This window comes from Neoarius graeffei, chromosome 12, assembly GCF_027579695.1.
Source record: "Neoarius graeffei isolate fNeoGra1 chromosome 12, fNeoGra1.pri, whole genome shotgun sequence".
NCBI classification, from domain to species: Eukaryota; Metazoa; Chordata; class Actinopteri; order Siluriformes; family Ariidae; genus Neoarius; species Neoarius graeffei.
In genome coordinates this window covers 15,902,060-15,918,538 of record NC_083580.1, presented here as the reverse complement: position 1 = coordinate 15,918,538, position 16,479 = coordinate 15,902,060, and the positions used below count along the sequence as shown (strand labels likewise).

General features: G+C 39.8%; 1 protein-coding gene across 1 annotated transcript in view; it reads left to right on the top strand.

Annotated features, from left to right (window-relative positions):
- LOC132895234 (transcription factor 4-like) overlaps positions 1–16,479 on the top strand; it is a 289,660-nt gene that overhangs the window by 134,368 nt on the left and 138,813 nt on the right.

The following is a 16,479-nucleotide window of genomic DNA, read 5'->3' as shown; positions in this document are numbered from 1 at the left end:
GGACGTTCTAGAGTAAAACCAAAACAGTAGTATATACTTAACACTTTCAGTACCAATAACGTTTGGTTTCCAGTGTTATCACATGTCAAATCTGTTTTAGGAAATGTGATATACATTTTCTTAGGAACACTATGAATACTGGGTAGGACCCAGGTGCTGGAAACATTCCTTTGAGATTCTTGTTCAAGTTGATTTTGTGATTACATCAAATAATTGGTGCAGATTTGTCAGCTGCACATTTGTGCAGCTAATCTCCCATTCTACCACACCCCAAATGTGCTCTGCTGGATGTAGGCTGGGTGCATGGATTCATCCTGTTGGTGCTAAATTCTGAAGCTACCACATATATAGCAGCTCTGGAGGTTCTTCAAGCCAGGCGATGTTTTTCCAATCTTCAACTGTCCAGTTTTAGTGAGCCTGTATCCACTGCGGCCTCAGATTCCTGTTCTTGTCTAAACCGATGTGGTCTTCTGCTGTTGGAGTTCATCCACCTTAAAGCAGATACGCAGAACCTTCATTTTTAAATAAATTTCTGAGTGGATAGTATCTCCATCCTTGACTCAAGAGTCAAGTCACTCAGAAATTTATTTAAAAATAAAAATATGCTGCATAAATGGGAATTTTAAAAAATATATTTTTGAGAGTTAAAATCGACCGCAAAGTTGGCATTCGAGCTGCCCCACTGAGCCAGCCAGCCCTGAGTGCGTGACGTCACTGTGGTAACCGGTTTTAAGGCCGAGGCCTTGGACAGCTATAGACCAAAGTCATATAAATAAACATTTATGGTGAAAGTAAGAAATAGCGTTACCGACTTGCTCAACTAAGACTGATTTGACTTCACTGATTGTGGGTTGACTCTCATTAAAACAGGATAGGTGTTATAGCTTATGCAACATACATGTACATGCATGCATTTACACTGATAAAACGTAAAAGGCTAATTAAATAATCAGATGAACTGAGACAATCACATTCTGAAGCAAATTAAATAATCTCATACCGGAAACTTAAACACACAATACAAGTTACATGTACTAATCTAAACGCAGGTAAACAACATGTTGTTTTTGTTGTTTTGTATCCAAATGAGAGTCGGAGCTTACCTGTCTGTGTTCTCGCTTCTTGAAGGCCGATCTTGTGGCCGATTGTTTTTGAAGCAATCTGACTTTCAGTTGTTCGTTCAGTTCTCTGTTCATTTGCTTCTTCCACGCAAGGGCGAGATGGCAGCAATATCCAGTGGAGAAATCAGACAGCTGCACCACTCATTCTCCATTTTCTCCATACTGAGTACTCCGCCATTATTGCTCAGCTCAGGCAATTACTAAAATCTGGGACGGGACGGAACGTCACCGGTTTTAGCAACAACCCCAGGGAGGTCACTGCCCGAGTGATAATGTCACGTCCCGTTCCGTCCCGGGTTTTACTAACAACCCTCGGCTCACACTCCCGAGAGGACTGGTGTAACTGAACTCACTTTCCCTTTCTTGTAGTTTTCTTTTCCTTTAATTGTTGGTACTGCACCCTCTTTCAATACAGGCTTATAGCCAAAGCTTCTCAACAGATCAGAGGTCTTGTACGAGTCTTCAGTAAAATGTGCAGAGCAGAGGAGAGACCACTTCGTAGGCTCCCAATGTGCCCGTGAACTTCTCACAAAACACGTCCAAATCTTTGCAGTTTGAACATTCTTGGGCCATGAATGCAGCGGAAATCCAGCTTCTGTCATGTTGCTGCACCGGCCAAAAACACATCTACGTAGCATGGCGACAAATTAGCTCAAAATGGAGGATTGGAGTTGTAGTCAGCTCTGTGTTTTAGTATAGCGGAAATGGCGATGAGACCGATAGACTTCCTGCTGTGACGTTACGGACGTCAAGGTCATTCACTCAGACCGCGACCTATATAAATCACTTTAATCATAAAAATTACTATATTACATTTCTTGTTAATGCTTAAAACTATTCCTGTGCCATTCTTGAGGTCATTCGTGAGGCATTTATAAACGAAAGTGAGGCCATGGTTCTGCGTATATGCTTTAAGCTTTGACATGATATGCGTTCTGATGAGATGCTTTTCCATTCACTGCCGTTGTAAAGAGTGGTGGTTTAATTTTCCGTCGCCGTCCTGTTAGCATGACCTAGCCTGACCCTGCTCCTCTGACTGCACTTATCAGCACATCGAACTGTCTCACTGGATGTTTTTTGTTTCCCCCGCCATTCTGTGTAAACTGTTTTACATAAAAATCCCAGGAGATCAGCAGTTTCTGAAATACTCAAACCAGCCCATCTGACACCAACAGCCATGCCCTGGTCAAAGTCACTGAGCTCACATTTTCTCCCATTCTGATGTCTGATCTGAGAAACAGAGATCGGCGCCGCCCGACGCGCCATATGGCACGGGAAGGACTTTAACTTATTTTTTTAGATTTATTTGGGCTTTTTTCACCTTTATTGGATAGGACAGTGTAGAGACAGGAAATGAGCGAGAGAGAGAGACAGGGAGGGATCGGGAAATGACCTCAGGTCGGAATCGAACCCGGGTCCCCGGATTTATGGTATGGCGCCTTATCCACCTGGGCCACGACACCCCCAACTTTAACTTTTAATGTCTGATCTGAACATTAACTGAAGCTCTTGAGCTGTATGTGCATAATTCTATGCATTGTGCCGCTGCTACATGATTGGCTGATTGGATCGTTGTATGAGTAAGCAGGTGTTCCTAATAAAGTGTCTGCTCAGAGTATTGTGACAAAGATATTATTGTTGATAACAATAAATCTGAAACAGGTAGTTTGAGAAGATGCTTCTGTGGGACTTTTTATGTGTTTCAGCACTCGAGCACAGAGTAACTCCTTTATGAGATAGAAGTCCAAAGAAAATGTGGGGTTGTTGACTGACGGCTGCATTGACAGAAATATATATATATATATATATATATATATATATATATATATATATATATAAATAAAACAGTGACATCAATATCAGATGTTTGAATGACAACTCATTAAAATAAAAACAGCTCTTTGTAGTGTAAGACAGCCTTAAAAGAGAGACAAAGGATATCAGATGAAGTACATTATTCAGTGTTTAGTTATGTAACGGTCTCAATTTTTGTCTCCGTTAAATACCTGTCTGAGTGCAAATTATGCACAGTCCTCGTTATCAAATTATGGTCATATTATAATAGAATTACTGTAGAGGAATTCATTCAGTAAATGGCATCTACTCATCAGCAAAGGTAAACAATGCTGTAAGACACACACACGACCGCGCTAAAATGGAAGTCACCATTCAGTCTCACCCAGTCTTGGTGTATCATTTCTCACAAAAGCTCCTGCATGTGATTATTTTTAGTGCGAGCACCCTGCTATTATCTGATTAGGTGGGAACAGTGATACTGAGATGCTGTCTTGCACTTGTTTCCCCCCCCCCTCGCTCTCAGACACTCTCCATCTGTGTTTTGCATCCTGTATCTCTTTCTCCGTTTGTCTCACTTGCGTCATCTGTCTTTTTTTTTCCCTCAACTGTCTCACATTTGTAGTCATTCTCTCTGTTTCCGTGTTTCATTCTCCCTCTTCCTCTGCAGACATGTGTCTACCCTTAAAGACCTTTCCTGTCTTCTCTCCTTGTGTGTGTGTGTGTGTGTGTGTGTGTGTGTGTGTGTTATTTCAATATGATATTCTAAAATCAATATGATATTGTCATATTGCCCAGGTGTGTATTAATATAAATGCACAAAATGAACACCCACTTGCAAAGGTAGAGAGATGTGAGACAGGTTGATTATCATCTTGTTCAAGCGTAGAGCCTTTACAAATTTAGGCCAAAGTTACCATGCTAATAAACCTCTCTTGAGAGGAGAGAGAGACATCAAAATCTAAAAAGTGAGGTGACTTGAAAGAGAGATATGGAGACATGGATAAAGACTTGAACTTGAGTCAAAGCCTTTAATTGTAATGCATTTGCAGAGCTGCTCTCCTGCCATATGGTCTAGCATGGAACATTTAACTTGTCAAGCGTAATGGATTGACCTGGAAGCAGAGTTTTGCTCGGAGCGTTTGCGCCTTTTGGAGGATGTTCTCACCAAATTCTTGTTTTCTGTTTCTTTCATCATCTCCTTCTATGCTGAGACACATGGCCAGTTCCCCCTAAGATGCTGACCTATCCCGAAAAGATGTGATACCATAAACTTGGCTTGAAGCATAAAACAAATACGACATCTTAACTGGATATGTAACCAATAACGTTGGAGATGAATGTGCAATCCAGCAACTGTGTAATACATCAGATATTTCATATTTGCTGGAGCTGTTTGCTATTATTATTATTATTATTATTATTATTATGAAATCTCTGGGGCGGCACGGTGGTGTAGTGGTTAGCGCTGTCGCCTCACAGCAAAAAGGTCTGGGTTCGAGCCCAGCGGCCGGCGAGGGCCTTTCTGTGCGGAGTTTGCATGTTCTTCCCGTGTTTGCGTGGGTTTCCTCCGGGTGCTCCGGTTTCCCCCACGGTCCAAAGACATGCAGGTTAGGTTAACTGGTGACTCTAAATTGACCGTAGGTGTGAATGTGAGTGTGAATGGTTGTCTGTGTCTATGTGTCAGCCCTGTGATGACCTGGCGACTTGTCCAGGGTGTACCCCGCCTTTCGCCCGTAGTCAGCTGGGATAGGCTCCAGCTTGCCTGCGACCCTGTAGAACAGGATAAAGCGGCTCGAGATAATGAAATGAATGAGATGAGATGAGATGAAATCTCTGAGAATCATGGAAATGTATCCACATGGATAAGACTCACTGAACTTGCATTACCTTAACTATACAAAATGTATTTTGTAGTGGACAGGCTTGAAGCATGTGCAACATTTCCAGTGATTAGAGCCCAAAAATTCATGGAAGAGTGAGTGTCAGTGATATATTGTGGCATTCGGTTCATTGAGAATCAAGCATTCTCTGTTATGTAGTAACAGGTCACAGGGATTTCCGTTTCTGTCATGAGCGCGCTGACCAATCTCAGATGTGCAGGACGAGTCCGCTCTAGCTGTTGTGATGAATTCAGGCCATCTGACAAATGTGCATGTGGAATTATTTTTTTTTAATTATTTCTTTATTTATTTTACAAAATCACACAGCTTTAATCATGGTTGTCAACAATCTTTAATCATGCCTCATTGAAAAATCAAGTGTGCTCTCATGGGTTTTGTTATATAACATTAACAAAATTTCTCAACATAATTACTTTCATATCATGTACCCAGAACTGGGAAGATCAGTATTCTGTGCACTGTCACTCGTTCTGCACATTTTTATTTTTTATTTTTTGCAGTGATGTCTGTATTTTAAACCCTGATTTGTTCAGTTCAGACCAGCCAAATTGAAATTAAATGCAAAATAAATATCCACTGCCAGCTGAAACACTCCAAAGCTAAATTAATTCGCTCATCTGTCCATAAGGCCAATGAGTTATTGCCATGGCGTGGCGTCCGTTGTTCTTCGGCCACAATTCAGTTAAATCGTATCTCCTCCGTCAGTTCTCCATGGATTTCCATTCTGATTGTTTTGTTTGAAAGAACTCATCACTCCGCACAAAACTTGGTCGTCGTTTTGTCCAATTTTTTGCTAACGAGTTAATAATTAGGCCAAATTAACACATTTTCCAGGCCTCTCACTAGAATTTTATCTCCTCCCTCATTTCTCATCCGATTTCAGTCCTGATCGACGTTTTGGATAGATCTTCCCTCGAGGAACAAAACTTGGTCATTTGTTTGTCGATTTTCCTGTTGTGAACAGTTTGCTTACAACTTTTGTTTATTTTCAGTTAAATCGTATCTCCTCTCTCCCTCAGTTCTCAATGGATTTCAGTTCTGATTGTTTTATTTCAAATAAACTAGTCATTCTGCACAAAACTTGGTCACGATCAAATTTGTTGTCAAATTTTTGCTAACAAACTGCTAGTTAGGTCACCTTCACGAATTTTGGGACGTGTCATTAGAGTTGTATCTCCTCTCGCAGTTCTCACCCGATTTCAGTTCTGGGCGATGTTTTAGGCAAATCTTCCCATGAGGAACAAAACTTGGTATTTTGTTGATTTTCTTGTTGTAAACAATTTGTTTCCAACTTTGTTTATTTTCAGTTAAATCGTGTCTCCTTCCTCTCTCAGTTCTCAATGGATTTCAGTTCTGATCGTTTTATTTGAAAGAACTAGACCTTCTGCACAAAACTTGCTCATTGTATTGTCAATGTTTTGCGAACAAATTAGTACTTGGGTCGACTTAACAAATTTTCTTCTGACTAGAATTGTATCTCCTCTCTCACTTATCATGCAAATTCAGTTCTGGTCGATGTTTTGGGTCGATCTTCCCTTGAGGAACAAAATTTCGTCCTTTTGTTGATTTTTCTGTTGTAAACAATTTGTCATGGAGGTTGGTCCTCTCTCACATTGTCACATTTCAGTTCTGTTTGATGTTTTGGTAGACGTGGTGGTTTTGATGGCAGGCCATATGAGCTGCTATGTTCCTGACGTTCTCGTTTTGCTTGCTGTGTGTGCGTGTGAGAGGTGAATCATTTTCATGATGTGGAATCGACTCCAAAGCTTTGGGGTTGACTCCTAGATTTCAGTGCCTGCAATCAACAGATTGACTCTTTTTGGGATCAACTTTGATGAGGATAGAAGCTGTTCTGAGATCAGTAGTTAAGAGTGGACTGTGTTTCGTGAGTGAGTTATGAGGATAGAAGCTGTTCTGAGATCAGTAGTTAAGAGTGGACTGTGTTTCATCAGTGAGTTATGAGGATAGAAGCTGTTCTGAGATCAGTAGTTAAGAGTGGACTGTGTTTCGTCAGTGTATGAAGATAGAAGCTGTTCTGAGATCAGTAGTTAAGAGTGGACCATTTTTTCGTCAGTGTGTTATGAGGACAGGAAGCTGTTCTGAGATCAGTAGTTAAGAGTGGACCATTTTTTCGTCAGTGTGTTATGAGGATAGAAGCTGTTCTGAGATCAGTAGTTAAGAGTGGACTGTGTTTCATCAGTGTATGAAGATAGAAGCTGTTCTGAGATCAGTAGTTAAGAGTGGACCATTTTTTCGTCAGTGTGTTATGAGGACAGGAAGCTGTTCTGAGATCAGTAGTTAAGAGCGGACCATTTTTTCGTCAGTGTGTTATGAGGACAGGAAGCTGTTCTGAGATCAGTAGTTAAGAGTGGACCATTTTTTCGTCAGTGTGTTATGAGGATAGAAGCTGTTCTGAGATCAGTAGTTAAGAGTGGACCATTTTTTTCGTCAGTTTGTTATGAGGATAGAAGCTGTTCTGAGATCAATAGTTAAGAGTGGACCATTTTTTCGTCAGTGTGTTATGAGGACAGGAAGCTGTTCTGAGATCAGTAGTTAAGAGTGGACCATTTTTTCGTCAGTGTGTTATGAGGACAGGAAGCTGTTCTGAGATCAGTAGTTAAGAGTGGACCATTTTTTCGTCAGTGTGTTATGAGGACAGGAAGCTGTTCTGAGATCAATAGTTAAGAGTGGACCATTTTTTCGTCAGTGTGTTATGAGGACAGGAAACTGTTCTGAGATCAGTAGTTAAGAGTGGACCATTTTTTCGTCAGTGTGTTATGAGGACAGGAAGCTGTTCTGAGATCAGTAGTTAAGAGTGGACCGTTTTTCGTCAGTGTTATGAGGATAGAAGCTGTTCTGAGATCAGTAGTTAAGAGTGGACCATTTTTTCGTCAGTGTGCTATGAGGACAGGAAGCTGTTCTGAGATCAGTAGTTAAGAGTGGACCATTTTTTCGTCAGTGTGTTATGAGGATAGAAGCTGTTCTCAGATCAATAGTTAAGAGCGGACCGTTTTTCGTCAGTGTATGAAGATAGAAGCTGTTCTGAGATCAGTAGTTAAGAGTGGACCATTTTTTCATCAGTGTGTTATGAGGACAGGAAGCTGTTCTGAGATCAGTAGCTAAGAGTGGACCATTTTTTCGTCAGTGTGTTATGAGGATAGAAGCTGTTCTCAGATCAGTAGTTAAGAGTGGACCATTTTTTCGTCAGTGTGTTATGAGGATAGAAGCTGTTCTGAGATCAGTAGTTAAGAGTGGACCATTTTTTCGTCAGTGTGTTATGAGGATAGAAGCTGTTCTGAGATCAGTAGTTAAGAGCGGACCGTTTTTCGTCAGTGTATTAAGATAGAAGCTGTTCTGAGATCAGTAGTTAAGAGTGGACCATTTTTTTCATCAGTGTGTTATGAGGACAGGAAGCTGTTCTGAGATCAGTAGTTAAGAGTGGACTGTGTTTTGTCAGTGTGTTATGAGGACGTGAAGCTGTTCTGAGATCAGTAGTTAAGAGTGGATTGGTGGCATGTTGGACAGTGCAGGTTTCCCAGACTCCTCAGCAGCTGTAGCATTGTGTCTCCCCAGCTGTTTCTGACACATCACCTGCTCATGCGCGCGCACACACACAAAGCCATCATGGCATCACCATAATTATAGTTACTGGAGTGGAGGGTGGGGGGATACATCTATTAGGGTCCTTTGGAAAAGGGTACACGCACACACACACACATTCATAAATTGATATCTTGCTTTTGAATCAACAGTATTGTGTTCAGCTTATTATTATTTTAAATAAATACACATTTTAAATATAGCTCCTTTCCTTTGAAGTGACAGAGCTTTGTAAGTGTCCTTGCTCACACATTCAAACAATAAACCAAAAATTATAAATATGGAAGTTACTTTTTATTTCTTGCATATTCTTTATATGCCAAAGTGGATCATATTTTTATTTATTTAACTTTTTAATTAAAATCCACATATGAAAACTTTTCTTCTGCTATACAAAAAATTCAGTAACAAAAAATGTTCTTGCTAAGTGATTTAGAACTTGCTAGCTTTATACACACACACGCACGCACGTGCACACACACACTCTCCTGGTGCCAGTTTAGAGAGAGCATTGTGCCCAAACGAAGCTCCCATCAGTGTTTGAATGGGAAACTATGAGTAGGAGGTGAGAGAAATGCTTTAAATATCAAACCTTCCTCATGTAGGTGCGTCTCTGCTTTACTCTCCACAAATATTTAACACACTGAGGCATTTATTTTTACCAAGATTAATCACCAAGAGCTGAATAGACAAAATTTCTAAATCGAGCCACACTATTTATTTTTACAGTCTTAGCTGTAGTTGCCACCGCACTTGTATCTTTCTCTGTATTAATACATTTTATATACAGTGATGCTTGAAAGTTTGTGAACCCTTTAGAATTTTCTATATTTCTGCATAAATATGACCTAAAACATCATCAGATTTTCACACAAGTTCGAAAAGTAGAAAAAGAGAACCCAGTTAAACAAATAAGACAAAAATATTATGCTTGGTCATTTATTTATTGAGGAAAATGATCCAGTATTACATATCTGTGAGCGGCAAAAGCATGTGAACCTTTGCTTTCAGTATCTGGTGTGACCCCCTTGTGCAGCAGTAACTGCAACTAAACGTTTGCGGTAACTGTTGATCAGTCCTGCACACCGGCTTGGAGGAATTTTAGCCCGTTCCTCCGTACAGAACAGCTTCAACTCTGGGATGTTGGTGGGTTTCCTCACATGAACTGCTCGCCTCAGGTCCTTCCACAACATTTCCATTGGATTAAGGTCAGGACTCTGACTTGGCCACTCCAGAACATTAACTTTATTCTTCTTTAACCATTCTTTGGTAGAACGATTTGTGTGCTTAGGGTTGTTGTCTTGCTGCATGACCCACCTTCTCTTGAGATCCATCCACAAAACATTTTTCCAATAGCCTTCTGGCTTGTCCATGTGATCTTTAGCAAACTGCAGACGAGCAGCAATGTTCTTTTTGGAGAGCAGTGGCTTTCTCCTTGCAACCCTGCCATGCACACCGTTGTTGTTCAGTGTTCTCCTGATGGTGGACTCATGAACATTAGCCAATGTGAGAGAGGCCTTCGGTTGCTTAGAAGTTACCCTGGGGTCCTTTGTGACCTTGCAGACTATTACGCGCCTTGCTCTTGGAGTGATCTTTGTTGGTCGACCACTCCTGGGGAGGGTAACAATGGTCTTGAATTTCCTCCATTTGTACGCAATCTGTCTGACTGTGGATTGGTGGAGTCCAAACTCTTTAGAGATGGTTTTGTAACCTTTTCCAGTCTGATGAGCATCAACAACGCTTTTTCTGAGGTCCTCAGAAATCTCCTTTGTTCGTGCCATGATACACTTCCACAAACATGTGTTGTGAAGATCAGACTTTGATAGATCCCTGTTTTTTAAATAAAACAGGGTGCCCACTCACATCTGATTGTCATCCCACTGATTGAAAACGCCTGACAATAATTTCACCTTCAAATTAACTGCTAATCCTAGAGCTTCACATACTTTTGCCAATGGGCTAAAATTCCTCCAGGCCGGTGTGCAGGACTGATCAACAGTTACCGGAAATGTTTAGTTGCAGTTATTGCTGCACAAGGGGGTCACACCAGATACTGAAAGCAAATGTTCACATACTTTTGCCACTCACAGATATGTAATATTGGATCATTTTCCTCAATAAATAAATGACCAAGTACCACTGTATGCCAATTTCTTTAACTAGTCTTTTCATCTTGTGTGTGTGTGTGTACACACACACACACACACACACACACACACACACGCGCATATATATATATATATATATATATATATATATATATATATATATATATATATATATATATATATATAGGTAGTTGTCGATTTACGACTGCGTTTGGTTACGACTGACCGATCGTAAACCGATCTGGTCGTTAAATGAACGTAAGTATATTGTGATGTGTAATGATATTATAATCATCTTAAAGCCTTATTTTATCAACATTTTCTTATTTCATTACCTTGGCTCATTATTTGGTTTAAGTCAAACACTGCATACTACACTGCGTACAGTACAATTCGTTTAATATGTGCAAAACAAAAAATATGAAATACAGATGTGAAAAATAGAAAACATTTTAGTTTGAAACATACCAAAATACAAATGTAAAACATAGCAAAATACAAAATTTAGTGACCGCTGGCATCACTGGTGCTTGGCTGTGGGTTGTCTACGTCGTCATCAGCTGTTGCAGCGCTCGGGCTGGCGGGAGCATTTGCTCGTTTCATAAACCAGGAGCTGGGGCGTAAACTGTTGCACACAGCGAGAGGCGCTGCCGGGAGCTGGGGCGGAAACTGTCGTACGCTCAGCTAGCTCAGCTGGGAAACACTTGCCAGTCATAACCAGACAGTCATAAAGTCAATCGGTCGTAAGTCGCATAGGTCGTAAGTCGACGACTACCTGTGTGTGTGTGTGTGTGTGTGTGTATATATATACAGTGTATATAATATAATATATACACACACACACACCTCTGCAACTTTATTACACCTTCGCAGTGATTTGTGGTATCCATATGTGATCACACCTACGTATGTTATGCAACTCTGTACATAAATTATACAGACTCTGGGCTTAATTTACACACATCTTTGACTCAAAGCTTCATGGAAGTGTTTTCACATAAATGTTTACTGATAATTTACACATCTATTGTAAGGGAGTTTTGAGTAAACGGGTTCTCTGTTTGTTGCTACAGTGAAAAGGGTTGAAATTCTTGTCTGTCGTGATCATTTGTACACTACAGATGTAGTAGATTAAGGAGAGTAGGTTCAAAACAATGCTGGCTTGTTCCTGTAAATGTCACTTCCTTCTTTTCAAATCCAGACAAATCATACTCACTGGCTTTACTGGATTTAAATTACTACATATGTGTGAGAGCTATTACAGTTGGAAATGTGTGTAGGTGTGTGTCTGAGAGAGAGAGAGAGGGATGCTCTTCCTGTAATTTCATCTCATCTTCATCTCCCAGATTTTAAACATTTTCTTAAACGAAAATGTTTGGGCGGCATGGCGGTGTAGTGATTAGCACTGTCACCTCACAGCAAGAAGGTTCTGGGTTTGAGCCCAGTGACTGACAGAGGCCTTTCTGTGTGGAGTTTGCGTGCTCTCCCCGTGTCTGCGTGGCTTTCCTCTGGGTGCTCCGGTTTCCCCCACAGTCCAAAGACATGCAGGTTACCGTAGGTTAACATGGGGTGGCCTTGGGCTGAAGTGCCCTTGAGCAAGGCACCTAACTCCCAACTGCTCCCTGGGTGCTGTAGCATACCGTATCTTCCCACTGCTCTGTATATGTACGTGTGCTCATTGCTCACTCGTGTGTGTGTGTGTGTGTGTGTGTGTGTGTGTGTGTGTGTGTGTGTGTGTGAGTGTGCATTCGCTGCTTCAGATGGGTTAAATGTAGAGGACAAATTTCACTGTGCTTGAGTGTGCATGTGACAAATAAAGGCTTCTTCTTCTTAAACATTCTTCAAACTGCTAATTGTGCATCAGCAAATGTACATCACCTTTCTCTCGCTCTCTCTTTATTTATCAGGCTCCTACTTCTGTATTAATACTGGAATATGTATATTAGAATTAAAAATTAAGGCATCCAGTTGTTTCCACTCATTGTTTCTTGTTCAGTACATTCCAATCGACACATTGGAAATATTTAGTATATATTAGAGCATTCATATTTTATATATTGATAAAATATTTAAGGGAGAAAAATGCAAAATGATCCAAGCTAAAAAAAATAAAAATAAAAAATTGACAGGAATAACTTTTTTTTTAGCTGTAGATTAGGACCATTTGTACATCTGTACATCTTTTGATCCATGAGTTTGTTTACACACAGCTTAAGAAATGAAGAAACATCAGAGTCCTGTTATACGACAGCTGTAAGTTGTACACTTTCTACAACTAAATACAATAGAGCGAAATTGTTCCTGTTCTGAGTTATGATTATGGAACTGTGGGTTGTTTTTTTTTTTTTTTTTTTCTTGACCGGGATTAGGGGGTGGGCGGGTGTGTGTGGGTGTTATAAAGACATCTGGTCAATGCAACATAAGAAGTTGAAGTGAGGAAACAAATAATGCGATCAAAAATGAGAGAAATGCAGGTGTGTGTGTGTGTGTGTGTGTGTGTGTGTGTGTGTGTGTGTGTGTGTGTGTGAGAGAGAGAGAGAAATCCTTTCTCCCCCATGGCATTACCTCATACAGTGTGTCACACCACAACAGCAGCCATCCATTGCATTATTGTTACATGACACAGACCTCCACTCTCTCTCTCTCTCTCTCTCTCTCTCTCTCTCTCTCTGAGGGACTATTATTAGATTTATTATACATTTACTCAATAATTACAGTATTTGCTTAATAATTTCATAGGCACATGTCGTAAGCTCTCTTGAGATCACTACATGGATTGAAATGCATTTCAAATGTTTATTGACTGAAGTGTATTATAAGCTGTTTAATCAACCCGTACTAGAAAATTATTTAAAGCTAGGCTTTCCTCAAGTCAGAATTTATTGCCATTTCCATGTATTTTTTTTTCCTTGTAGAGGCAGAAATTGCCCTGTATATGTTCTCTATAATTACTTAAATAGCTATAGATCTATGGAAGAACATTTCCTTGCCAACAGATTAAGGAAAAATAATCACTGTACATTGTTAGCCCTGTCTATCATTTCAGGTTTCATTTAGCACGATGATTTCTGACCTGTCTATGGCTTTTTCTACAATACTAAGAGTTTACTTTTGACTAAAAATAGTCTTGTGCTGTCACTTGTTTAACTGATGAGCACTGAACTTAAAACTCGCAGCTTTGAAAATAATCTTGGTTTAAAGAGCGATTGATTTCTTCATGTTTTGATTGAAAAGGCTCTTCCTCTGTCCGACCTGCGTCCGTCTTTGTCAAATACATGTTTTAGTCCTGACTACGGCAAGCCGAGACACAACACTTTGCGCCCATAATTCTATCACAGCAGTGTGTTTTTTCTTGAGGTATGAAAATGTCACCACACTGTCAGCATTGGTTAAAACCATACAGTTAGTCCTGGTTAAATAATAAAAGAACTCGCTGAAGCACACATCGGCTTCAAATTTAAAATATTTATGTCTACGTATTTTCCTCCACAAGTAATACCGCATCAGAGATCAACCGGCCTTCTAAAATCATTTCTCTAAAACTTACTATTGCATCTCATTAATAGGTCGAATAGTTATTATCCTGCTGTATCATGATTTAATACCTCTTATTGTTATTAGATTTATGTCGGTTTATTTCTTTAAGTCTTATTAAAGTTTATTATTACAATAAGTACATCTTGTTGCTATTATTGTGTTTGACTAAAGCTTATGTAGTGTCTGTTAAAGCTTGTCGAAGCATGTCGAACAGCTCGCTAGGCCAAAAGAAGCTCGTGTATGCGTCTTCCACAAGTCCTTGCTGAGGTTATGAAGGATACAACCAGGTTTTTAAGGAATCCACTGAGCTGTTTTTAAGTGCTGAATTACAATTCGCGAGCAGTGTTTTGTTTTGTTTTTAAATCTGCCCTAATACAGTCCAAGATCTTTGTCATCCCAAAGCACAAACAATAAAAGTGAGATTTTTGCATGGCATGCTTCCTTTGTTCATTGCTGTGCTAAATAGTATTTACGATTTCATACAGCTTTCTTTTCTTTGTTGGGATTTTGGTGGTGTAAGTAGTTAGTGCTGTTGTTTTAGCAGGCTTTTGTGTGTGTGTGTGTGTGTGTGTGTGTGTGTGTGTGTGTGTGTGTGTGTTGTTTTTATTTTTGAAGCACAAAGAAGGGCATTGTTCGTTCGTTTAGGTTTTAGTGTTGTCTAAAAAATGCACACGGAAAAGCCTCGTTCTCTTTATGCTTTGTGCATGTCAGGTATTGTAGATCGCACTCTAAATCCATCCAACAAAAGGGAATGTGGAAAGAAAAGCACGGCAGTCCTTTGTCTTTGGTTTATGTGATAAACTGCCAAAAAAGGACAAAGAACACATGCAAAAACAAAAGGAAATCAAAGAAATCAACGTTTTTTTGCGTAAATTCACAGGTGGAGTCCATTTTAAGTGGTGCGGACATCGCAAGCGGATCAATAGATGAGAAGAAAGGGTGCAAACGAGCAAACCAACCCCCAATCCACCCCCCAAAAAAAGGAAAAAAAAATTCGGATTGTACTCTGGCAAACTGCACACAGTGAATGAGAGGATACGATTTGAGCTCTAATGCCATCCTTATGCGTCTTTTAGTACTTCTCGCCATAGGGCTTGGCACCAACAATGCTGTCACCGTGCCAAGAAAAAACACCGCAGTGGCTGCTGCATTTCAGCGACTGAGGTTTCTCACAAACAAACATGCTCACAAATACACAAATTGCACCGTGAGTTGCTTCTTCAGTTTCTGTTTCTCTGTCAGAATTAAACGATGGAGCAGAATTCAGTTCTTATCAGAGCCAACATGTTCAATTTGCAAAACATAATAGATGTACAGCTCCTAATGATCCAAACACTGAGTGCCATCCAGAGAGAAACTCAGGTGCTTTTTCCTTTGTATAGATAGATAGATAGATAGATAGATAGATAGATAGATAGATAGATAGATAGATAGATGTGTGTGTTAATGTGAGCATACGTAATACATACATGTTATGTTTTTAATGAAGTTACCTCCACTCGGTTAGCGGCTAAGTCGAACGTCAGGGCTGTGTGTGTGTGTGCGGGCGCGTGTTTGTTTTTTTATTGATTTGCGACGGGGTAGAGGGTGTAGGGAGGGTTTAATGGGGAGCTGTTTCGCATCAGGATGCCTGCCTAGAATGTAATCAAGCGCATTCAAAAGAACTTAACAAGTGCACAGCTCTCGAACGTCCTCGGCTGAATTTTAATTTGTTGCATCTCAAGAAGCTATTGCCTATCAATCGCTTTGCTCCCAAAAAAGCAAGAAAAAAGCAAAATAAAGATAAGTACAGAGCAGCACTTCCAATTAGAGAAGAATCAGTAAAAGGGCATCGCTTTAGTTTTATTATTTGACATATGATTTGTTGGATAGTTTCTCTGGCTCAGCAAACATGGAGGAAATTTCACAGGGAGGCCATTATATAACGTGTGTGTGTGTGTGTATGTATATATATATATATATATATATATATATATATATATATATATATATATATATGTGTGTGTGTGTGTATACAGAAAAAATATATATATATATATATTTTTTTTTTCCCGGTGATGTTATGGAAACCATTGGATGATGAAGAATGATTCATGTGTGTGCTGTTTGGTTTATTGTCACAAACACACACATGCTGCACAACATTTCCATTAGCACTTTCAGTCATCAGCTTTATCCATGTGCACACACCTACTGAACTGCTTCACTGATCTCAGTTTGTTTATTGCTTGTTTGTTCAGTGAAGAACCCCTTTTTTTTATCAGAACTGGAACAGACTAACAGGGTCTTAACTGCATCACCCCATCCCCCCTTTCAAAAATAAATAAATGAATAAATAAATAAATAAATAAATAAATAAACATTTGTTTGTTCGTTTGGTCTTACACACAAACCTACTACTACATGAATGAACGA